This window comes from Paroedura picta, chromosome 8 (assembly GCF_049243985.1).
Source record: "Paroedura picta isolate Pp20150507F chromosome 8, Ppicta_v3.0, whole genome shotgun sequence".
Lineage (NCBI taxonomy): Eukaryota > Metazoa > Chordata > Lepidosauria > Squamata > Gekkonidae > Paroedura > Paroedura picta.
Genome location: NC_135376.1, coordinates 14,159,729 through 14,185,138, shown reverse-complemented (window position 1 = coordinate 14,185,138; position 25,410 = coordinate 14,159,729). Strand labels below are relative to the sequence as shown.

General features: G+C 48.7%; 1 protein-coding gene across 2 annotated transcripts in view; it reads right to left on the bottom strand.

Moving 5' to 3' along the window:
• Positions 1 to 15,529, bottom strand: part of SLC7A14 (solute carrier family 7 member 14) — a 59,923-nt gene extending 44,394 nt beyond the window's left edge. For both annotated transcript variants that reach the window (XM_077348419.1, XM_077348420.1), the window contains exon 1: positions 15,296 to 15,529. The gene's annotated coding sequence lies outside the window, so the exon portion shown is untranslated. The remainder of the gene's footprint in view (positions 1 to 15,295) is intronic.
• Between the last annotated feature and the right edge of the window lie 9,881 nt (positions 15,530 to 25,410).

The following is a 25,410-nucleotide window of genomic DNA, read 5'->3' as shown; positions in this document are numbered from 1 at the left end:
GATAAATGGGATGGCAGCACTTAAGGGGGTGAATTGAAAAGAGAGAGAGAGAGAGAAGCAGCATCAGAGACTCAGGGCTCTTTCGGTCACACGGGAGACTGACAGATGACTCTCGTCTGGTTGAAGCAGATGGTCGCTGTGCTAAGACACAGTAAAGGGCTCTTGCTCCTAAAAGTCCCCCCTCCCTCAGCGGCCACATTCTTGCAAGAAGGAATCACACTGTGGAGAAAAACAGACAGGCTAGTGGCTTGCTCCTTATGTTCACTGGGATCCCCCCTACCCCATCCCCTTCTGCTGTCTGCCAATAGGGAAATTAAGGCAGTTTCTAATCTGCCGAGCCAGGTGTGATTCCCCACTCCTCCACATGCAGCCAGCTGGGTGACCTTGGGCTAGTCACAGCCCTGATAGAGCTGTTCTAACCGAGCAGAAATATCCGGGCTCTCTCAGCCTCAGCCACCTCACAGGGTGTCTGTTGTTGGGAGAGGAAAGGGAAGGTGTTTGTAAGCCACTTTGAGCCTCCTTCGGGTAGAGAAAAGTGGCATATAAGAACCAACTCTACTTCTTCTTCAGTAATATCAGGCTCTCTCAGCCTCACCCACCTCACAGGGTGTCTGTTGTGGGGAGAGGAAAGGGAAGGTGATTGTAAGCCACTTTGAGACTCCCTCAGCCAGTGAAAAGCGGGGTATACAACCAACTCTTCTTCTTCCAGAGTCCGTAAAGGAACAGCAGTTTGTGTGGTAGGGAGAATATTTAACTGCTTTCTTCCGCGTCACTTGTCCTTTCAGAATCAAGCCCTCCCCTGCCCACAAATTCTCTGTTGCAGTGCCTGTTTGGGTGAAATCCAATGCCTGAGGCGATTTAAGAGAGCTCCCAACTCTCCTATCTAAAATCAAATTGTTCTGGAAGGAAACGGGTTATTTTAATGCTTGTGAAATGTTTAGGCAATTTCCCCTGCACTCTTCACGGTGTGGATTATACAGTTCTCATTGCCTTGCTTTCCAAATTAGCGATCCTGATTGCATCGTTTTCTTAAATTGTGTTCTGGGTAACAGTGAGAAAGGAGGATTGCAAGTGAAGCAAGCTAATTCTCCTGGAGTCGTAAAAGACAAGAGACGTCTGTCATTTTTTGGGGGGGGGGGCAGCAGTGGCTGGAAGGCTGACGGAGTGGGTCATGGGGCAACAAGGGCTCAAGGATGCTTTCCTCCAGCCACCAACCCTCTTCCCGCAGTGATTGGTCCTGAGTTTAAAAAAGACTTCAGGGACGTGGCCATTGTTGAGCCCATGAGGAGAGCATGTAGAGGATGACGGCATAGAACTGTTGCCACGGAGCCTTGGGCCACGCTGGAGGATGTCACCCCAAGAGTCAGACATGACTCAGTGCTTGCACAGGGGATACCTTTACCTTAAAGAATACAAACAGATGTCTTAACAGTAAGAGAGAGACAAATGCTTTAAAAAACAACAACACTGAAATGAATTGAAAACTAAGATATTGGTCCATATTCCAATCGGCTGGTATGGGAAGGGAACTGAATATGGGGGAAACCATGAAGGTATGAACTTGCTTTACACCCATTGATTTACACCACAACTACATTCTCTCTATGTTCACTGGCAGCAGCTCCGCTCTCCTGTTACGGTGAACACTCATGCAACTTGCATGTACCAGTCTGTAAGAAAGAACCAATACACTCTCCCTTGACAAATGAAACCAGGGACCGGGACCTGAATAAATGTTTGGTTGCAGTCACCCATTTAGCTGTGCACCACTTCAAGGTAACACGAGAGGTGTTCAACACATGCACCAAGAAAAACAAAGTGTACAATGTATGCGGATTATATGTCTGTTCGCTGCAATTTGTAAACAGGTGGTCGAAAGTGGCATCAAATAACAGCTGACTGATGGTGCCCCCATGGGTTTTTCAAGGCAAGAGACTAACAGAGGTGGCTTGCCATTGTCTACCTCCATGTCACAGCCAGTTTGGTGTAGTGGTTAGGAGTGCGGACTTCTAATCTGGCATGCTGGGTTCAATTCTGCACTCCCCCACATGCAACCAGCTGGGTGACCTTGGGCTGATAAAGCTGTTCTGACCAAGCAGTAATATCAGGACTTTCTCAGCCTCCCCTCCCTCACAGGGTGTCTGTTGTGGGGAGAGGGAAAGGAAGGTGAATGTTTGCTAGGGAGGCAGGTGGCTCCTTTGAGACTCCTTTGGGGAGAGAAAAGCAGCATATAAGAAAAAACTCTTCTTCTTCTATTCCTTATTGGCCTTCCAAGTAATAACTAGGGCTGAATCTGTTCGGCTTCTGAGAGGTGAAGAGATTGGATTCTCCTGAGCTATCCAAGATAAAGGTTTTCCTCTGCCCCTGAGACCCATTAATTGGAGGAGAGATGCTGAAATATTTCGCATGCACTCAGGCCTTCTACCTCATGGGCTGGGATAGGGATCCATGCCTTTTTCTGGAGACCAGGGTGCTCCCGGGGAAGGAAGGAAGAGGGACCACTTGACACAAAGCTCCCTAGTAAATGCCTAATTCCTACAGCAGGAGATTAGTGGCATGTTTTCAAGTTGAGCGGCGCAATCTGAAGAAAGACCAGAAGAATGGCCTCCTCTCCCCGTTGGCCTCTGAGCCACCCCTTTCCCGCCTCCATGTTTTCATGCATGCATTAAACACGCTATTCAGTGCCTAATTCCTACAACAGGATATTAATTGCATGTTTTCAGGTTTAGCAGAGAAATCTATATCCCCTGCCGATATTTCGCCTGGATCGCCGTTATTGCAGTTTCCCCAGCTTCCTGTAGCCCATGCAAAGATTTTCATGCTATTGTGCTGTCCATCAACACCCCCATGCACCGATACTTTAGTCCCTCCATCTTGCTTATGCAATAGCCCCCCACATTCCTGCAAAGGGTGGGGGGGAACCCAGCGCAGTCCTTTAATTTTACAGATGTAAATGAAGGTTAACAAATCCCCACAACCTTGTGAGCCCATGAAATCCTGTTTCTCAGGCCAGCCTGCAGCATGGATTTAATTTATAGTATTGTGGAGCACCGTCAATTATAGATACAATGAAACAAAAGGAGTCGGGGAAACAGGGAGACACAGGAACTGCTTGGAGTCCTTCCGGCAAAGCTCTCCCCTTGCTGTTTTTATTTTCTATAAACACCTGAGTTTCAGCAGGACAGTTTTATTGAAAGAGGAACAAAGGAGAATCATCCTGCAGCGATACTCTACTCCAGAGACATTGTGGGACAAAAAGGAAGGGGCAGGCCAGGGCTAGTGAGGATCTCATTTGGCATTAGGAGCCAAGAAGCATGCAGCCCACCCGCCAAAGGACCCCTCTGCAAGCCACAAGGGAAATTACAGGCCAGAGCATTTCTACGGAAGACTGCCCTGCGGAAGCAAGCCGGCTAGCTGTTAAATTCCACAGCTCGGTTGTGCCTTGCTCTTAAGGAATTAGTGACCGTTTATGGAACCCTGATGTTTGTTGCAGTCGCTCCTCAAGCAATTACTCGGAGCAGAATCGAATGACTTGGCCAAACCATCCATCACTCACCTGTGCCACTTCAAGCCGCTGACGGGAGCACACGCTCTCGGCCTGTGCAAACATAATTGAAGGTTGAGCTTGGCCTTTTCCCTGGGATGCTAATGTAATAGGTTGTGTGCGTGTGTCTAACTGTTTAGCCATCTGATCCCTACAGTCCAAGCTGACAAGAGATTCAAAGAAATAGGTCAGCCTTTCTCATCTTTTTTTTTTACCGTAAAGAAACCCCTGAAATATTCTTCAGGCTTTAAGAAACCCAAGAAGGGGTGCAATTGTGCAGAATGTAGTTGGGAAGCAAAGCTGTGTACATGCCCACTTGGGTGCCCTCCCCTTCCCAGCCCCTCCAGGCCCACCATTAGCCATTTTGGGAGGGGTGGGTGGGTTGACATGACCATAGATGGTCATATCGCCCATAAATGCTTAACAAATTTTTAAAAAATTAAACAATTAATTAATCTCCACCATTCCAGGGCCATGAAGAAACCCCCGGGCTTCATGAAACCCTGGTTGATAAATCCAACCATAGGTGGATGCAAGAGATTGGGCTAGACATCCTGTTCGGGATCCAGATGAAAGGAAACACCTCTTTAACCAATGAGTAACTAAAGTGTGGGATTCCCTGTTGGGAGATGCAGTGATGACCCAGGAGCACGGATGGTTTTAAAAGGCACATTGGCCTATTATGCACGGCCGCTGAAACCGCGGCATGGAAAACGCGGAGGAGGAAGAAGCGAAGCAAACCGCTTACGCACGGGATGGAACGCAATGGCGGCAAAACCCAGAGTATCCGATTATGCACGCGGCTAATTCGGAACCACTTCTGGTTGCACCCTGGTCCCGGGAAGCTCCACTTTCTTCCGCATCTCGCGAACACGGCTTTTTCGGTGGCATACGTTGACTCTGCGCCTGGTTGCCACCTGCAGCGTGCATAATTGTGATTTTAGCCACCACCATTCCACTCCAAATGCAGACCTTCCACTCCGTACATAATAGGCCTTAGACAGATTCATGGGGGAGTGGCTAGTGGCCATGATGCTGAAAGGGACCCTCCATATTCAGAGGCAACAAGATTTTTTAATCCAAGTGCTAGGAAGAAACACCAGTGGAAGGCCTTGGCCTCGATGCCCTGTTTGTTAGTCCTCCAGGACAACTGCTCAACTGATGCCCGAAACAGGAAGCTGGACTAGCTGGATGGATACAGCCGAGCACTTCTTGTGTTCTTAATGGGCTGCGTCCTGATAAGACCACTACAACATTGTCCTCAACGTAAGGATGCTTGCAAAAAATGTCTAGAAACATTTCATTGTTATAAAAAGCAGCAGGGCTTGTAAAAAAAAAAAAGCTATACAGCCATTGTTGTATCAGTTTCACTGGCTTCCAGTCTATTTCTCAGTTCCAAATGCTGGTGTTCAGTCTTTAAATGGCTGAGGACCAGCCCCCAAGGATAGGGGCCTGCCCCAGATTTGAAACCTGCTACTCTGCTCTGTGTCCTGCCTTCAGATGGAAGACCGACAGGGTCTGCTTAGCCTTTGCCCCCCCAAATATGGAACGTGTTGATGGCTATGGCTCCCTTGGCTCCATCTCTTTCCTACCTTCTCTGCACATTTGGTGACTTCTGCCCTGCCATGGTGGCCACCTAGAATCATAGAATCACAGAATCATAGAGTTGGAAGGGACCTCCTGGGTCATCTAGTCCAACCCCCTGCACTATGCAAGACACTCACATCCCTATTGCTCATCCACTGTAAGCTGCCACCTCCTTGAACCTTCACAGTAAGTTAGTATGAAAACTCATAAAGTGGGTTCAATTTCAGCCACCTTACTTACTAGAAAGTCTTTCCCTTATAACAGCAGGGGTTCAATTTCACTCTGTGGATCAAATCTAACCCCAGTCTGGCCTCTTTCCATGCTTTGTCCCAGTACCAATTCCTTGGTCACTACTCTTCAATCGTGGGATGCTCCAGAAACTTCCAGCATGAGGCAGAGGCATCTGGAGTTACTTCTTCTTTTGCACAGAGTTTAGGGTTGCCAGGAGTCACTGTGCTTTCGGGGGCTGCTTCTCCAGGAGCTTCCCCCCCCCACTTACCCAAACCTAGAAGAGTGTCCGGGGCACTGACATCACCTGGAAGCAACAGGTGATGTCAGGGGTGATGCTCTGGCTTCTGGGAACACTCAGGTAAAAAGAAAATCAGCCTCAAACCATAGAGAATTGCCCCAAATCCAGAAGATCACCCTTGGTGACTCAGGCATGCCAATGTCACTTCTGGGTGACACCAGCATATCGAGACATTCTTCCTGTTCTCAGTAAGTATGGGGGGGGGAGACGTCCTGGAGGGTGAGGATCACTGCAAAAGCAGCTGTTTGAGGAGGGATTTCCTCCTGCTTTTTGAAACCTCTAAAGTAAGGGGAGCAAGACCAAAGCAGGGGTTCCCTCAGGCCCAGCAGGGGCCTGGCATTCCTAACAGAGATGGACACCTGCCCAACAGTGCTCAGTTTAACATCATGGCAAGAAGGGCCTGTTTTGGCAGCTGAGAGGCTTAGCCATGGAAAGGCCCAATCAAACTACCCTGTAGAAAGTGATGGGGTCATTTGATGAGTCGTCCATTGTGATTGGCCTGACCGTATCTTTGGCGTAGATTTGCCTGCTGCTTACAGTCTGGATTGTTTGGCCTGGTTCTTGGAAGACGGAAAGGTAGGTGCTCAGCTTTTCTGGTCGAGCAGTGGATTGGACTTAGCTAGCCCAAGCTAGCTTGATCTTGTTCAATTTTGGAAGCTACAACCTCTGAACACCTCTCGCCTTGAAAACCCTGTGGGGTCACCACAGGTCAGCTGTATTTGATGCCCCCACCAATAAAAGGATTAGGCAGTCATCTCCACTCTCCTGGCCATATGACTCTACGTGACAGACAACTCCAGGCTGCACCCAGAGACGGACTGCTTTTGGAATGTTTCAGCCGTGACAATTTTCACACTCGCTCCTCACCCACACCCACCTAAGCTCTGTCGAGTGCAAAGCTAACATGCATTTAAGACCCAGGGCTTATGCACTGTGCCAGGGGGAAGTAATTGTGGAAGCAGGGCTTAGACTGCCAGTCCTCTGAGAACGGAGATCTCTCCCGCTCTCCTCTTTAATGCAAGGCTGTAAATATTGATGCGGCCTCCCAGGGAGCCTGGCATACAAGGCTGTGCATTGAAATAAATTAAATTAAGCTTCAAAGGGAATGGCTGTTGCACAATAACTAACCCATGGACCCGCCATCATACAATTCTAGTAAACACCTTACTCCGGCCATACACTACAAAGGAACATTGCAGAACCCATAGAAAAAGCTCGGAGTAACCCAGAAGATACCATTGTTTTGACAGGTGTTATCAGCCAGATTGCTGGCCAGAGGGACGACATAAAAATGCACTTATACAACACAAGCAAAAAACAATTTAAAAACCATTAAAACATGCATTAACAGAGAGGGCAATCAATGAGAAGCATTTGAAAGTATTGTAAGTATTTGAAAAGTTCTAAGTAATTGGAAAGTTGTCACTTGGAGGAGGGCAGGGTGTGGTTCTTGTTGGCAGCAGAGGATAGGACCAGCAGTAAAGGGTTTAAACTACATGTAGAATGATACTGGCAAGATATCAGGAAAAAATTTTTCACAGTCACAGGATTCTTGGGAGGCTTCTCGTGTACGCCTTGACCCAAACTGGAGGCCTGATTCTCATATCACAAAGTTCTTGTAGACGCCACAAGAACATCAGAAATGTGATGGGTGTTCCATAACTGAATTCTCAGCTGCACAATTTGGAAACATGGGACATGAGCAAAGTGGCTTAAACCTTCCCCCCACAGCTTTCCCAACATGAAATCGCCCAAAGGAGTTGCTATTTGCCCAACTGATGAAACTTACATTTATGGGTTACACCCATAGTTCCCCAGTGGAGCAAACAAGCAGTTGGCTGAGGCAATTTCAGATCAGACAAATGGCACCAAAATAAGGCTTAAACCCCCTCTTCCTGTGTACCACAGTCCCAGTCTAAAAGGAAATCCCAGAACACATCAGACTGAAGGTACTTTGTCAAGTACGACTGGCCCTCGTAGCTTCCTACTGACCGCATGATTGCTACACCACCTGTCTTCCAACCATGTCCTGAGATACTCTGATCTCTGATGTTACCTTGCTGTTTGCCCTTTTTCCATTAAGTTCCCCCCTTCCACTGTAAACTTTCAAGGTTTTCCATGTTCTAGGACTTTCTATCTCACCCGCTACCTAGTCCTTTTACCTGGTGATGCCAGGGAGTAAACTGGGACCTCCCGCATGCTAGGCAGAGCCTCTGCCTCTAAGCCACATCCCCTCCCCTTTTCATGCAAGATGACAAGAATACAAATGAGTTTATTTGAAGAGGCATAAAGCTGGTTGGGTTTCTTTTTTAATTAATGAATTGAAATAGATTTGATAGTTGCATGGATTTTGCCAGATTGGCTTCATTTTTCAGGCGACTTGGCTGCTCCGTCAGCTGAAGGCACATTATAAATATATATCCTAAATGATCATTGAGCAGGTGTTGAGTGCTATTTAAATATAATGAGAGTTGCATTTTAAAAACCATGACAGGGACACACACACACACACACACACACACACACACACACACGTGTGCGCGCATGTGTGTCTAATGTCACAGAAAGCAGCCTGGGTGTCTATTGACAAGTGGCTGCGAATAGCAGTGGTGCCCTCTTAATTGCTGAGCTTTTCCTTGTTTCATAACACAACTGAGAAGTGAATGTTGCAGAGCAGGTTCTTTCATTCGAAATGGCGAAGGCAGGAAAAACACTGGAAAGCAACCATGGCTTATCGTACAGAATACATGCTTTGCCACTTCCAGACCAAATAGCAATTACAAGTATTGGGAGGAACATGTGTAGCGCACGTGTGTGATGTATATGGCTACTGGCTCATGCAGCCACAATGACTGAGAAACGCTAATCGGTATTGGACATACTATTCCGGATTTACATTCAGTTTTACCGGCCGGTGCAGAAGATTCAGCACCACGGACAGTGCCTTCCTCCTAAAGTCATTCTAGAGTCGGCTGCCCTCTCAAGCCACCCCTCCATGCTTATTTTATACCAGTGTTTCTTTCTCTCTCTCTCATTTAACAAAAGCAAAACAAGACAGCTCCTGTCTCAAGGAACGTACACACCTGCAGACACCACACCTGCCTTTGAACTTGCCTATAATTAAATAAGGGTTTTAAAAAATCATTCTGAGTCTTTCATTTGTACAAACAACAAAGCACAGCTACTGTCAATGAGGAAGTGGGAAGCAGGTCAGAAAGAAGTGAGCTGATGATCTTGGGACGTTGAGCACATGCAATTGCCTTACGTTGAATCCGACCACTGGTCCCTCAAGGAGAGTACTGGCTATTTGGACAGGCAGCCAACCTCCAGCATCCCATGCAGAGGTCTTTTACATCCCCTGCTGCCATCTCTTTTAACTGGAGATCCTGATAACTGAAACTGGGACCTTCTCCATGCTGACAGGTTGCTTTGCTTCTAAACCACAGCCCCTCCCTGAAGCCTTGAAGAGGGTGTTCCTGAATTATACTGGCTGAGGGGCAGATCAGATTTCTTTTTCCTGGTATAAAGGTAAAGGTATCCCCTATGCAAGCACCGAGTCATGTCTGACCCTTGGGGTGACGCCCTCTAGCGTTTTCATGGCAGACTCAATACGGGGTGGTTTGCCAGTGCCTTCCCCAGTCATTACCGTTTACCCCCCAGCAAGCTGGGTACTCATTTTACCGACCTCGGAAGGATGGAAGGCTGAGTCAACCTGGAGCCGGCTGCTGGGATCAAACTCCGAGCCTCATGGTCAGAGCTTCAGACAGCATGTCAGCTGCCTTACCACCCTGAGCCACGAGAGGCTAGTTTCTCCTGGTATACCCAACTTCTAAGCATTAGAAAGGTTGCTAGATAGGAGATCCCAAGACAAATTGATATTTCCTCACCATCCTTCATCATGCATTAAAGGTATAATCAAGATTCAGGTGGGCAGCCATGTTGGTCTGAAGTAGCACAACAAAATTTAAGTGCAATGGCACCTTTAAGACCAACAAAGATTTATTCGAGGTGCGAGCTTTCGTGTGCATGCACACGAAAGCTCACGCCTTGAATAAATCTTTGCTGGTCTTAAAGGTGCCATTGCACTCAAATTCTGAGGTATAATCAGGATAGCTGAATGGGATGAGTTTTAAACAGATTGAAAGAGCACTATGTGAGTAATTTGGGGACTCTCATCGGCATTCCTGAAAGTGACTACAGAACTAGGAGTTAGTAATTTGGGGTTCAAAAGAACAGAACTCAAATGTGTACCATTTTGTACACGCCATTTGAGAATTAATGGCACAGGGAACATTTGTTTCCCATTTGGCTTCTACAGAATGAGGAAAACATATGATTTAGGAGATTGGATTCTGCAAGGCAAAACATTTAGCTCCATGAAATTTCATGTGCAATTGACTATATTTTCCCAATCTGCTTATTTTTGAGTGTGAACGGCTTCCTTTTAAAGTCCTGAGACAGAATAGTACGTCATTTCACTTTGCCCCAGTTCTGGAAGTGCTGACAGTTCTGGTTTCCAGCCTATACTCATCTCCCACCGAAAACATTCAACTCTCAATACCTTTAATATTGTTGATAGCAGCCTCAGTAGCTCTGAATAGGCTAATATTAGAATTATAGAATCATAGAATAACAAGAGTTGGAAGGGACCTCCTGGGTCATCTAGTCCAACCCCCCCACACACACACAATGCAAGACACTCTCAACCCTATCGCTCATCCACTGTAATCTGCCACCCCCTTGAGCCTTCACAGAATCAGCCTCTCCATCAGATGGCTCTCCAGCCTCTGTTTAAAACGGAGAACCCACCCCCTCCTGAGGAAGCCTGTCCCACTGAGAAACAGCTCTGTCAGGAACTTCTTCCAGATGTTTAGACATAATTTCTTTTGAATTAATTCAAATAATAATCACACACATGCACACACGCGCGCGCACGCACGCACACGCACGCACACACACACACACACACACACACACACACAATAACATTATTATTGCTTAAATTTCTATACCACCCTCCCATAAAAGCTCAGGGTAGTTTACATACAATTAAAAAGCAACAGATTAAAACCTACATAACAGCATTCCCAAAGTGAAAAAATAATAAAAACACAAGTAATCAATTTAGCCGCATTTAAGTCATAGCAGCCTCCACGTTATTTACTGCCTGTAAATCTCCCAATCAGATCTCTCTCCCTGGAGGCAGTTTTGTAGGGGAGGGCCATAGATGTTATTAAGTCATTGGTCCCAACCAAAGGCATGGTGGAAGCGCTCCATCTTGCAGGCCCTGCGGAACTGTGTGGGAAAGCTTGGGAACTAAGCAGGGTGGGCCATGGTTAGTGCTAAAGATGGGGAACTACCAAGGAATACTGGGGTTGTTATGCAAAGGAAGGCAACGGCAAACTTCTTCTGCTCGTTTCTTGCCTTGCAAACCCCATAGGCCTGGGGCTGCAATGAATCGGTAGTGACTTAGAATCATAGAATAATAGAGTTGGAAGGGACCTCATGGGTCATCTAGTCCAACCCCCTGCACTATGCAGGACACTCCCAACCCTATCGCTCATATGTCAATCCCCCAATGGCTCTAAGCCAAACCAGCTTTGGATTTTTTCCTCCTTCCTCCCGCTAAATGCCGAACAGATCTCTTTTCTGCCTCCCTTTCATTCCATCTCAGCTGCTGAACATTTACAGGGCAGATAAATAAGGGAGATTAGAACGGCTTCAGTGCCGGAGTGCAGGGGAAAGGCGCAAGCCGGGGAAAATTAAAAAGAGCCTCCCTGCTCGAAAGAAGACGCACAACATCAAGCCTTAAGTCATCAGGGGGAAGAGAAACCCACAAGTGCACAGCGGAACGTCACGTAGCACAAGGCAGGCTCCCTAACAGGCAGACTTGTCGGGAAACCAATGCAGATGCCGAGACAGGACGGATGGAAAACAGTCATCCGTCCACAGAGCAATCGTTGCTCCCGGTTAGTCTGTGGCAGCCAAAAGAAACTGGGATTTAGTGGCCCCTGACAGTATAACAAAGCTTCAACCCAGCATAAGATTGCCTCTTGTTTTAGTCCACAAAAATGTATGAGGCTTGCTGTTAGACTACTTGCCAGGTAGTTGTCCCCTTTCAAGTCCATGGTGGTCAGGGATTGCAGAAGGGTGTGGCTCTGCTTAGGATGGCACCGGGGTGGGGGGGTGGGGGTGCATTCTTTTGTGGAGGGGTTCCTTTTGTTTAGACCAGGCTTTCTCAGCCAGGGTTTCATGAAGCTCTGGGGTTTCTTGAGGGACCTGGAAGGCTTTCCTGAATGGGTGGGAGTTAATTCATTTTTATATATTTTTAAAATTTGTTAAACATTTATCATGTTGCTCCTCTGCTCCCAAAATAGCCAATGATGGGCCTGGAGGGGGTGGGAAGAGGAGGGGTCCTGGGTGGGCATAACCACAGCTCTGCTTCCCAACCATATTCTGCATGATCATGCCACTTCTGGGGTTTCTCAAAGAATATTTCAGGGATTTCTCAATGGTAAACAGATTGAGAAAGGCTGGTTTAGACCATGGAGGCTTATGCTGTGAAGAAAGCATCCTGCCTATGACTGATTCAGGGCCTTTGTGTGACTGAGGCTTGAAGGAGCCACCTCCTGGCTCCTAGAATCATAGAGTTGGAAGGGTTCTCCAGGGTCATCTAGTCCAACCCCGTGCAGAATGCAGGAATTCCTGTCTCATTCATTTTGTTGCTGAGCTGTACCATCTTCCTACAATGCTTGTTGAATGTCTGCTTTGCAAAGAGCTCTTCAAGATAACAACCAATTTAGGGCCAGGAGCGAGAAGGCAGTTACAGCCAAGAAACAGAGTGGGCCCTATCAGGAAAGGGCTCAGTGGCACTGTTTTTCTTGCAGAAGGTCACAGGTTCAATCCCCAACATCTCCTGTTTAAAGGACTAGGTTGTAGGCAAAGTGAAAGACCTTGGAGAGCCGTTGGCAACATGAGTAGACAGTGCTAATCTGGATGGATCAAAGTTTAAGATTCAGTAGAAGGGTCTTTCATGAGTGCTGCAGTGCAACACAAAGGCAGACCCAATGGGAACATGAGCTGAGAAAGAAAGCTTTAGGTAGCTTGACAGTTAAAATTAGTTGCCAGGTAGGTAATAGGTTTGTGATGCGGGACACATATTCTGGCATGCCTCCTCAAACGGATAGGAATACGGATGTGACATCTGTAGTCCCAGACACAGAGTGCACCAGAATATGTAGAGCGCCCAGCCAGCAGCTGCACCGGCCCTGGGGGCCTAGCCAGCCCCTGTGCAACCAGCAGGACCCTTGGCCAGTGGTGGAGGCCCGAGGAGAAGGTGAACTAAGGAGGAGGTTGAGAAACCAACAGGTAAGGGGGGAATGGGGAGAGAGGGAAAGGATTCTCTGTATGTCTGTGTGTGTGTTTGCAAGTGAGGGAGGGGGGAGGAACTGAAGAGGTTGGGAAACCAACAGGTAAGAGGGGAGGGGGGAAGGGAAGGAAGTGTGTGTGTGTTTGCAAGGGAGGGTGGGGGCCCTGATCAAGTAGCCCCTGAGATAATATGCATCCCACATACCCTCTGAGAGTCGACTGTCAGTAGATTTTATTTAGGGTTTTAGTGATTCATTTTTAGAATGCACATATATTATTAATAAAGTACATGTGCATGTATTTTAATATGTTGTAAACCTCCTTGAGCCCTATGTGAAAGAGGCGGTTTGGAAATCTAATAATAATGATATAATAATTATAATAAATAAATACATAAATAAATAAATAATAATAATAATTATTATTATTATTAAAACTATGCTTCTCAACTGGACCATTCCAGAGTCACTACCAAATCTAGTCCCTTGTGATAGGTCTTTTTCACTACCTGTCCTCAAGAAAAGAAACCAGGTGGGTTATGCATCCTTTGGTCCCTTCTTCCCTTTCCTGTTTGCTGCATCACTGTTTTGCTCCGCTCCGGAAAGCCTGGCGTTTCCCTTTCTCGTGTTGTTTCATAACCTGCTCCGAAGAAGTATCCTTCCCCCGCTGGGGTGGGGAGGAGGCTAGAGCCACACGGAAGATGCTCCACGTCAGCATGCTCGGTCTGTGTCGATCTGTGCTCTCTGCCATCTCTCGCTCCTGGTTTCTATTAATCCTTAGCTCATCGGTCTGAAATCCCCCATGCCCTCTGGGCCTCCCTGGGCAGCATGAGCAGCCGGCTAGCATGTTTGAAACACACCAGCCTCTGGCTCTGCAGGGTCTGGCCAGACGAAGAGGCGAAAAGGTAGCAGTATTTTTTTCCTTTCACACATTCACTGTCAAAGAAACTGGGTCGGCACTTTGAAACCACTGAGCATCTCCCCTGTTCCAGCAGGGGACGGGGGACGGGATGGCCCATATGGAAAACAAGGGGCCAGTCTCTTAAATATATGTCATCTTATCATGGTTTCAGGTGGGTCCCCATTTCTCAGAGGCAGGGCGGTACTTTCCTCACCTTCCTACCCCACCCTCTCTGCAGACAGCATCTTAGGACAGGGGTCGTCAAACTGCGGCCCTCCAGATGGCCATGGACTACAATTCCCATGAGCCCCTGCCAGCGGATGCTGGCAGGGGCTCATGGGAATTGTAGTCCATGGCCATCTGGAGGGCCGCAGTTTGACGACCACAGCTTAGGAGCTCCCATCAAGAGACAATATAGAATAGTGGTTAAAGCGTCAGACTAGGATCCGGCAGACCTGGGTTCGAATCCCTACTCGGCCACGGAAGCTCCTTGGGTGGTCTTGGGCCGGTCAAGCACTGTCTAACCTACTTTATGTCATGCCCGTTGTATTTTCATGTGTATACTCCATTATTGGCAACTATGCCAATAAAGGTCTTCTGATTTGAAAAAGCCTACTTTACAGGGCTGTTGAGAGGACAGACTGGAGGGGAGGAAAAGGGCCACAAGCTGCCTTGGGTCCCCGCCAGGGAAGGGCCCCCTCAATCAAATCCATAAACACCCAAGGGGGGGGGTTGTGAAAATGTCGAAAGGTGCTTCTCCCTCCCCTCCCTTGGGAAGTGGGCACCCCACTTCAAGCACCCTCCCTGGAATCTTGTGGGGGATCTGGCTGTCTGCCTCCCTTGCAGGGCATCTTTGGGGATCGCCGAAATAGGACTAGAACAGTCAGGAAAAGCTGTACCCTCGGAGAAAAAAAATACCATCACTCTTGTCTTTGGGAGAGAAACTCGGAGGTACATTTTGTTTGGGGGTAAGGGGGGGGGGGAGGCAGCCGGTCGCCTCTTCCCAAGTGCTGTGCACCTCGCCACTCTTTGCGTTCTGCCCAACTCCCTCAACACCCCGAGAACCGCTCCCAAGAGACCCTCCCCTATAGTCCCCCCACCCCCGACCCTCCCTCCCGAGAACGGGACGGCCGGAAGCTGGCGCTGGACGCCGACTTGGGTGCCTTATCCTCGGTCCCGATCCTCCTTCCGCGATGCAGGAGCGCGGCGGGCTCGGCACCCGTCCCCTAGGGGGGGACTCTGGGCTCAGCTCCGACTGGCCCTGTCCCGGGACGCGGTGAACTCCGGCAGTCCCGCCCAAAGGAGGCGCCGCTGCTCCGCCGCCCTCCGCCCCGGCCCTCCGCAGGCAGCGCGGGGGAGTCACTTACCCCGAGGAAGCCGGAGGTCGGCTCCGGACAGCTGCGCCAGCGGCGGAGGCAGCTGCTGGAGGCGGCGGCGGCGGAGTGTGGCTGCACCTGCCGCCCCAGCCTCTCGGCGGCTTCCCTCCCGGGAGAGAGAGAGCGAGAGAGCGAGGGGAGGGGGTGCGGAGAGGCCGGCTGGGAGGGAGGGCTGCTGCGGCGCCGCAATCCTTCCGCGCTCTCCTGCTGCCGCCTCCCTCCCTCCCTCCCTCCCTCCGGCCGACACGTGACCCGCTCAGCGGCAGCCGCGGCAGCGACCACATGGGCGCCCCAAGCAGCCTGAAGGCGGCCCGTCGGGGGACCCCGGGCGCCAGCTGCACGCCGCCTCCCGCGCCCGATCTCAGCGAGCCGCTCCGGCCCGCCCGCCCGCCAGCAACCGGGTGGGGAGGTCAGGGCAAGGGCAAGAGAGTGTGTGTGTTGCAGCCCTTCCTAGCTGGTGTCTTGGGGAAGCCGCCTCGCACAGCGCCGCTGGCCTTTGGAGTCCTTTCTAGGGTCCTTTCTAGTGGCCGGGAGTTCCAACGAGAAGCGACTGCATTCATTTTGGAGCGACCCTCTCTATCTTAAAAAAGGAAAGTCGAGGGGCACAGCTTTGGCGAGCAGGATGGCTACACAAAGCAACTTGGGCAGCCCCTCACCCCATAGGTTGGCAACCCTTTCCTCTCCAGGGGGAATTCTCCATCCCCAGATGTTCATTGTATGTATGGCAGAGTCTGCCATGGACAACCACACGGGTCATAAACCTGGTTCTAATGTTACACCTTACGCTTCTTAGGTTTCAACAAATCATAGAATCATAGAGTTGGAAGGGACCTCATGGGTCATCTAGTCCAACCCCCTGCACTATGCAGGACACTCACATCCCAATTGCTCATCCACTGTAACCTCCCACCCTCTTGAGCCTTCACAGAATCAGCCTCTCCGTCAGATGGCCATCCAGCCTCTGTTTAAAAATCTCCAAAGATGGAGAACCCACCACCTCCCGAGGAAGCCTGTTCCACTGAGAAACCGCTCTCACTGTCAGGAACTTCTTCCAAATGTTGAGACGGAATAAAAGACATGAAAAAAGGGACGGTAGACAGGACAGTGGAGAACATAATAAAGGTAAAGGTATCCCCTGTGCAAGCACCGAGTCATGTCTGACCCTTGGGGTGACGCCCTCTAGCTTTTTTATGGCGGACTCAATACGGGGTGGTTTGCCAGTGCCTTCCCCAGTCATTACCGTTTACCCCCCAGCAAGCTGGGTACTCATTTTATCGACCTCGGAAGGATGGAAGGCTGAGTCAACCCTGAGCCGGCTGCTGGGATTGAACTCCCAGCCTCATGGGCAGAGCTTCAGACTGCATGTTGGCTGCCTTACCACAGGAGGCTCGGAGAACATAAAACAGTGGTTAAAAAGCATGTCTGCATATGACAAAGAACAAAAACCGGTACAGGTTTGGCGCAGAGGGTGGCTGTGGCTGGAGAGTTGCGAAATGCCGATCACATAAGGAGGTGGGGGACAGTAGCTATAATTTACTGCTGGAAAATTTATGATTTTCGAAGCTGCTAATGTCGAACTGTGTAATTTGTAAGCTGGAGTTAGTTACTTGAAAGATTTGTACATAAAAGAGTTATATATATTTTGAAAAATCAGCTGTATATATGGCGTTTTGTAGCATGGAAATAATTTAATAAAAAATATTTTACTTCCAAAAATACTTTACCTCAACTGGTTCCCGGGTGCTGTGCTCAGGGCTGGTGGAGCAGCTTCCCTCTCAGCCTCTTGAAGCCTCAGATTACAGGAGGAGACTTGCTGGGTCACCCAGCTGGCCAGGCTTCAGCTCTTGCCCTCTAGACCTGGGCCTCCAGGTTGCCCAGGAAGACCCTCCTTGCTGCTGAGCCTGGGCCAGGACCGTAAAGCATTGTGCTCGCTGGTCTTTGTAGCACTCTCCAAAATATGCGACAACAGCCCTGCTCCACAGATGGAGAGCCCAGGCTGGCAGCGAGTAACTTGCCAAAGGCCACCCACTTTGCAGCTGAGCTAGATTTTCAAGCCAGGTGTCCCAAGTCCAATGCAAGCTTATACATTCAAGCGGGTAGCCATGTTGGTCTGAAGCAGCAGAACAAATTTTGAGTCCGGCAGCAACTTTCAGACCATCCGAGTTTTAGTCAAAGGTGTGAGCTTTCGTGTGCACACACACACTTCCTCAGAGACAATATCCAACCTTATACACAAAGATCAGCGACTCTAGTACAGTCTACTTGTTCTAAGAGCTGATGCAATTCGTGTTCGCTCTCCTTGAGAGGGTCTGGCTCACCGTTCACTGCCATAGCACTAAAGCAGGGGTAGTCAAACTGCGGCCCTCCAGATGTCCATGGACTACAATTCCCATGAGCCCCTGCCAGCGTTTGCACTAAAGTTTTTGTCAAAGTAGTGAGTTTACTCTCTTGGCCTGCTGGAGATATTCAGAACTTTAAATAAGGAAGAGGACTGAGCAGCTCAAGAGGCCTGCTTTGTAGATGGCTTAGTTGAGCTCAGACCACCATCCAAGGTCTTTTGTTCTCTGTGGTTTGGCTCCAATTCCGGGGTTTCTCTTGTCTTTCACCCGGGTGTTTTTTCAGACTGCTTTTGTAGTGGTGTGAAAATAAATGGGGAAGGGGAGAGACTAATGAATGACTGTAAGGTAGGGAGACACCCAGGCCATTAAGACCCTCCCTTTCGATTTAGCCTACATCACAGAGCCAGAACGTGGAAGAGAAACCACCAAGGAGGGCTCTGCAGAGGAAGAGGGAGAAGAGAAGGAAGAGGAGGAAGAGGAGGAGATGGGTCTTATATGCCGCTTTCCTCTACCCGAAGGAGGCTCAAAGCGCCTTACAATCACTTTCCCTTTCCTCTCCCCACAACATACACCCTGTGAGGTAGGTGAGGCTGAGAGAGCCCTGATATTCCTGCTCGGTCAGAACAGCTTTATCAGTGGTGTGGCGAGCCCAAGGTCACCCAGCTGGCTGCATTTGGAGGAGGAGCAGGGAATCAAATCCAGCTCTCTAGATTAGAAGTATGCACTCCTAACCACTACACCAAGCTGACTCTGGCCAACCCCCTGTGCTTCTCTCCTGTCTTGAAATCCCCTTGCCGGGGTCACCATCAGTTGTCTCTTGCATGCACATATCAAGGAATGCTTGTCAAAACAGCAACATCTCTCTTCCCTGGTTAGATAGCAGTCTTTGCAGGGATTGCAAATTGTATCAATTTGATGACACATTTCACATTATAGATATGATATGTTTCCTGTATGTCAGGGGTAGTCAACCTGCGGTCCTCCAGATGTCCGTGGACTACAATTCCCATGAGCCCCTGCCAGCAAACGCTGGCAGGGGCTCATGAGAATTGTAGTCCATGGACATCTGGAGGACCGCAGGTTGACTACCCCTGCTGTATGTGACTGATAAATACATGACTGATGAATATAGTCAAAAAGAAAGAAAACTTCTGTGGGAGCTGTCCCTGGTCCTGTAGAAACAGCCTGTGCCCCCAAGGGACTTCTGGGTGACTTGTCTCAGCAGCCAAGCTCTTCTGGGTTTGCACGAGCACCATATGGACTAACAGCTTGGCGAGAACAGGCTTCAGGTACGCCTTCACGTCAGCTCTCCACCTTCTGCAGAACTGGGGGGAAAGGCAACGGAAAGCAGGAGACTGAAAAGAAGAGGTCGGCCCAACCCAGCGTGGCTTCCAGGTCCTCCTCACTTTATTTATTTGTTGACTGTCTCCTTTTTTAAAAAACCCTCTTTGCCACCAGGAAAGCTGGCTCCCAAAGCAATCTATAGCCATTGGGTATTAATGCAAATACCAATTAAGATAAAATTTTATATCCTGTGGAGAAGGCGTGGGTGGGGGGAGAATGGTAATTCTCTGCTTGTGCCAGGCACGTCAAACTGCTCTGCAACCGGGGGCACCAGTTCCTATATGAAGAGGAAGAATAGGAGGAATCATCGCTGGAGGGGCCTCCGTTTATTTAGCTCTGAGAAGTCAGCACATTTGCCGGACTAGGTTTGTACTGCAATTTGGCCCGATTGTAGCTAGCTGGAAAATTTGGGGATGAGCAGTTGCTCTCAGGCATCCTTAGTACTGTACTTCTGGATGGGAGCCCGGAGGAAGCCGGGATTAGATCAGTTATTTTTAGAAATATGGCTAGGATGCTAATATTATGGGCACAAGCCTTTGTCTTTTGGAGGGCACAGGGGCTGGATCCAACCAGCCTATTGCTGGTGTGGGGGGAAGGAAAGGGGTTCTTATTAAAGAGCAGTGGCCTTTAATCTGGAGAACTGGGTTTGATTCCCTGCTCCTCCCCATGCAGCTAGCTGAGTGACCTTGGACCAGTCGTAATTCTCTGAGAGCTGTTCTCTTGGAGCTCTTTCAGCTATGCCTATATAATGGGCCTTTTGTTGTGGGGAAAGGAAGGGAATGGTATTCATAAGCCACCTTGGGACTCCTTCAGGAAGTGAAAAGCAGAGTATAAAAGACAGCTATGGTTGTTGTTGCTGCTGTTGTTGTTGTTTTTGTTGTTGTTGTTGTTGTTGTTAGCCCCTCCCCGCAAGTCTATGCTAACAATCAAGCCATTTGCATAGGCCATATGAGAACATGCAGACAAGTCACTCATTCAGTAGGTAGGTTCTGTTTGAAATCACTTTCTCCTTGTGGGACAGGTGAGCAGTTTTGCAACAGTTTTGCAACAGTTTCTCCGGGTGGAGATATTTCTCTGAACAGAAAGATTCATGGGGAGAACGGATGTGGAATGCCATAGGGACAAGTTGTACTGTATGAATTGCCAGCAGTGCAAAGAAAGCCACGAAGCCTTCATGCACAAGATATATGAGTCTCTCATGGAAATGCATCTTGTGATTTAAATATTAGTACAGGGAGCCTGAATTCTGGGAGAGAGGACCATCTTCAGAAAACAACAAACAAATCCACAATGCCCAGTGCTGTTGGTGATGAATGAATACGAAAGGAGCTTGTCCTTTCTCTGAAAAGCTTATACCTAAAGCTTATACTGGTTAAAGGGCTGGACTTGGATCTGCGAAACCCATATCTGAATCTCTGCTTTGTCATGGAAGCAGGACACACTCTCAACGTAACCTTCCTTGCAGGTTTTGGGGATAATGAAAAGGAGAAGGGGAGAATGTTGTCAGCCACTTTGGGTCTCTGTGAGGGAGAAAAGAAGAAGAGCTGAGTTTTATACCCCACTTTTCACTACCCGAAGGAGTCCTGAACTGGCTAACAATCGCCCTCCCTTCTTTTCCCACAGCCGATACCTTGTGACGTAGATGGGGCTGAGTGTGCTCTAACAGAACTGCTCTGTAAGAATGGATCTGAGAGAACTGTGACTAGCCCAAGGACACCCAGCTGGCTGCAGGGAATCAAACCTGGTTCTCCAAATTAGAGTCTGCCGCTCTTTAACCATTACACTATATTGGCTCTCAGTATAATAAAGATATGAAGCAAATGTGGCTTTTTTACACAAAGGAGTGCCAAAGTGGTTAACACACACCTTTCTCTTACTGTCTCACACCAGACACCCTGTGAGGGAGGTGGGGCTGAGAGAGCTCTAAGAGAACTGCTCTGAAAGGACAGCTCTAAGAGAATTGTGACTGACCCAAAGTCACCCAGCTGGATGCATCTGGAGAAGAGGGGAAGCAAACACAATTCTCCATATTAGAGTCCACTACACCATGCTAGTTCTCAAAAGAGGGAAATAAATGAGTTTAATACATAGTTACCAAGTAAACACAAACACCCCAGTTAGTGATATAGACTTTAACTTAATCAATACTGAAAAAATAACATCAGTAATATTTGGAATTGTTGTACCAGTTATCTAGCTTAGAGTTGACAAATACATAAAGCTGCCTTATTCTGAATCAAACCTTTGACCCATCACCGTTGGTGCTGTCTACTCAGACTGACAGTGGCTCTGCTCCTTTTAACTGGAGATGCTGAGGATTGAACCAGGGACCTTCTGCATGCCAAGCCAGGACTCTCCCACTGAGCCACAGCCCTGCCCCATGGACTTCAGCTGGAGACAGTGACTCAGCAGCTAACATAACTGACAGGAGCATTGTCCAATTCTCATAGTTACACGCTTTTTATCAGTGAAGAGGAATGTACTGCCAGGTCTAGCTTTCCAGTCTGCTTAGATCAGGTGTAGTCAAACTGCGGCCCTCCAGATGTCCATGGACTACAATTCCCAGGAGCCCCTGCCAGAATTTGGACATCTAGAGGGACGCAGTTTGACTACCCCTGGCTTAGATGATGATTGTCAAAACGTTGCTTCACTGGCTTAGAAGGGCTTTTCTTCTGCATGAGTCTCAGCTCTGGCTTTCTTGCTGTTTGTGCAGGGCACAACCACTGTTATTTCCCTTGGTGTTTTGGGGTGTGCAGGCAACAGGGAAGACTAGAGGAGATGGACTGAAGGGGATGTCATCCTTAGCATTATTTCTGGGGTCAACCAGCAGAGGCCAATATTATTCTTGCCCTTCTGGACACGATTGAGGCTTTTGAACTCTGGTGCTGGAGAAGACTCTTGCGAGTCCCTTGGACTGCAAGGCAAACCAACCGGTCAGTCCTAGAGGAGATCAGCCCTGACTGCTCCTTAGAAGGCCAGATCCTGAAGATGAAACTCAAATACTTTGGCCACCTCATGAGAAGGAAGGGCTCCCTGGAGAAGAGCCTAATGCTGGGAGCAATCGAGGGCAAAAGAAGAAGGGGACGACAGAGAATGAGGTGGACGGATGGAGTCACTGAAGCAGTAGGTGCAAACTAAAATGGACTTCGGGAAATGGTAGAGGACAGGAAGGCCTGGAGGATCATTGTCCATGGGGTCGCGATGGGTCAGACATGACTTTGCACCTAACAACAACACAATGGGTAGCACTATTCCCCCACATTGGGGAGAGAAACAAATGCTCAGCGACAGAGCCTCTGCTTTGCATGAAGAGGGGCCCAATTTCAGTCCCTGGCTTCTCCAGCTAAAGGGATCCAGTCTTGGGTGATGTGAAACACCTTCAGCAGAAACCCTGGCAAGCAGCTGCCTGTCAGAGTTAGACAACACTGACCTTGATGGCTCAATGCTCTCAATATGAGGCAACTTCATGTCTCCTTGTTGAGCAGAGGAGCTGGGGCTCAGAGGCAGAGCACTTTGCAGTTGTCATGTCACCCTTACTGGCTCCATGTCACCAGTCAGGGCTCTCTTGGTATTTTTCCATGCTGTGTCCATTTTGCCTCCCCCCTCCCTGCCTCTTGGGTCCTTAGAGCGCTTGGCATATTGTTTATGACTTGTTATCCCCTGTAGAAGTCCCGTGGAATGTCTGAAGGGAATAAACGTCCTTGGGGAATGTTTAGTACCCAGGTGCTAAATCTCAAGCTGCTTTCATTTGGTGGTTTGCTGTTTGCTGCTTCCACATAGAATCCTAGAATCATAGAGTTGGAACGGACCTCCTGGGTCATCTAGTCCAACCCCCTCCACTATGCAGGACACTCACAACCCTATCGCTCATCAATTGTGACCTGCCACCCCCTAGAGCCTTCATAGAATCAGCCTCTCTATCAGATGGCTATCCAGCCTCTGTTTAAAAATTTCCAAAGATGGAGAACCCACCACCTCCCGAGGAAGCCTGTTCCACTGAGAAACCGCTCTGTCAGGAACGTCTTCCTGATGTTTAGATGGAATTTAAAGGTAAAGGTAAAGGTATCCCCTGTGCAAGCACCAAGTCATGTCTGACCCTTGGGGTGACGCCCTCCAGCGTTTTCATGGCAGACTCAAAACGGGGTGGTTTGCCAGTGCCTTCCCCAGTCATTACCGTTTACCCCCCAGCAAGCAAGCTGGGTACTCATTTTACCGACCTCGGAAGGATGGAAGGCTGAGTCAACCTTGAGCCGGCTGCTGGGATCGAACTCCCAGCCTCATGGGCAGAGCTTTCAGACTGCATGACTGCTGCCTTACCACTCTGTGCCACAAGAGGCTCCTAGACGGAATTTATTTTGAACTAATTTCATCCCATTGGTTCTGGTATCCCATGTTCCTGGTATTCCTTGGAGGCCTCCCATCCAGATACTAGCTAGGGCTGTCCCTGCTTAGCTTCCACGATCTGATGAAATTGGGCTAACCTGGGCTGGGCTAACCTGGGCTATCCCCTGTATGGAGGTAAAAATTCTCACCAAAGGAGTTGCTCTGAAAGCTGCAGGGGCCGGGTTTCTTTGGATAGTTGTCCACCTTTGGTGAAGTCACTGTTGGGAAGTTGCCTGCACAGGGCATCAGATATTCAGAGGAAGACCTTCCCCCCCCCCATCAGACAGAGCAATCTCTCTTGTATTCAGGCAGATTTGTTGCAGATGTGAAGACGAATGTGATGCAGAAGAGACAGAGCTAGGAAGATGAAACGGTCTGCTGTTTTGTCTGCCGGTGGAGACAGAAAGGACCAATGTTTTCCCTTCTTACTTATAAATGTCCTCTTGGTTTGGTTCCACATTTCTCTGCTCTACAGACTGATATTAATTCATTGGCCCAACACACAATGTCGTGGCAGCTCATTGTCGTGGAAATAAATGATCGGACGAGCGAGCTACAGACAGAGACACTCAATTAAAAAAAACCCTGCGTTTCTCAAGAAAGACTTTTTAATCAAGTGAAGTCCCTGCAGGGCAATTTCTGTGCCTGCTTTGGGGAAGATCTAGGATGCAAATGGTTCATAATTAGAAGAAGAAGAGTTGGTTCTTATATGCCACTTTTCTCTACCAGAAGGAGTCTCAAAGTGGCTTACATTCATCTTCCCTTTCCTCTCACCACAACAGACACCCTATGAGGAGGGTGAGGCTGAGAGAGCCCTGATATCACTGCTCAGTCAGAATAGCTTTATCAGTTCTGTGGCGAGCCCAAGGTCACCCAGCCGGCTGCATGTGGGGGAGTGGGGAATCAAACCCAGCTCACCAGATTAGAAGTCTGCACTTCTAATCACTACACCAAGCTGGCTCTCTTGACCTTCACATCACCTGCAAAACTTCACTAGAAGTTTCTGGCTGATGCTGAAAAGCTGCACATGTTTCCCAACATCCTGAACCCGATGACGAATGAACCTAGGGAAATGTGCAGGAAACAGGCAGTGAAAAAGGCGCCGTTTCCTGAAAGCATAACCCAGAGATTTATTTATGGGCACCAAATAGATTATGTTGCATTTTTAAAAACAAAAGCCCAAGGAGTAAATCATTTCTTAGTCAGCCTGCAAATAAGAAACAAAACAACCCCCATGATGATTAGTCAAGCCAGATTAATCCTCATTGAATTGTTACTCTCCTCATCCAACATATCCAAGTGCAGCTTCCATGCGTGAAAAAGCTCAGCCCAGCCAATTAGCGACTGATCTATATTTGCCTCTTTGCCTTCAAAGGTTCCTTTCCATTATGGAAGGTCAGAATGAATTATCCTTATAACACCACCTACCACCAACACCATCCTAAACAGCTACCGCTGCCTAACCTTCTACTGAAGACTACTGTACTCTTAAATCTAAAGCAGGGGTAGTCGACCTGTGGTCCTCCAGATGTCCATGGACTACAATTCCCATGAGCCCCTGCCAGCATTTGCTGGCAGGGGCTCATGGGAATTGTAGTCCATGGACATCTGGAGGACCACAGGTCGACTACCCCTGATCTAAAGCAAAGCCGACTGGAGACTTTTATACAGGAGCCAGTCCCAGGTTGGGGCGAGGGGGGGGGAGACTTTGGCAAGTGTCCAACAGCCCCTCCCCCATCTGGCACAGCCAAATAGAAAAAGCTGGACAGCCAGTGCCTGCTGCTGGCCGTTGTCCTTGCTTCTTGCTGACTCACCTGGAGAAAAAAGAAGTTATCGCCGAAGGGACAACGGCCAAGGTCCCCTTGCCTGCTGTTAGCCAGCAAGGGAGAGAGCAGTTACAGGAGGGCTGCCAGCTTTTATTTCCAGCCTGGAGATCTCCCATTATTACAACCAACCATCAGACAATGGAGATCAATTTCCCTGGAGGAAATGGCTGCTTTGGAGGTTGGACTCTATTGCACTGTGCCTGGCTGAAGTCCC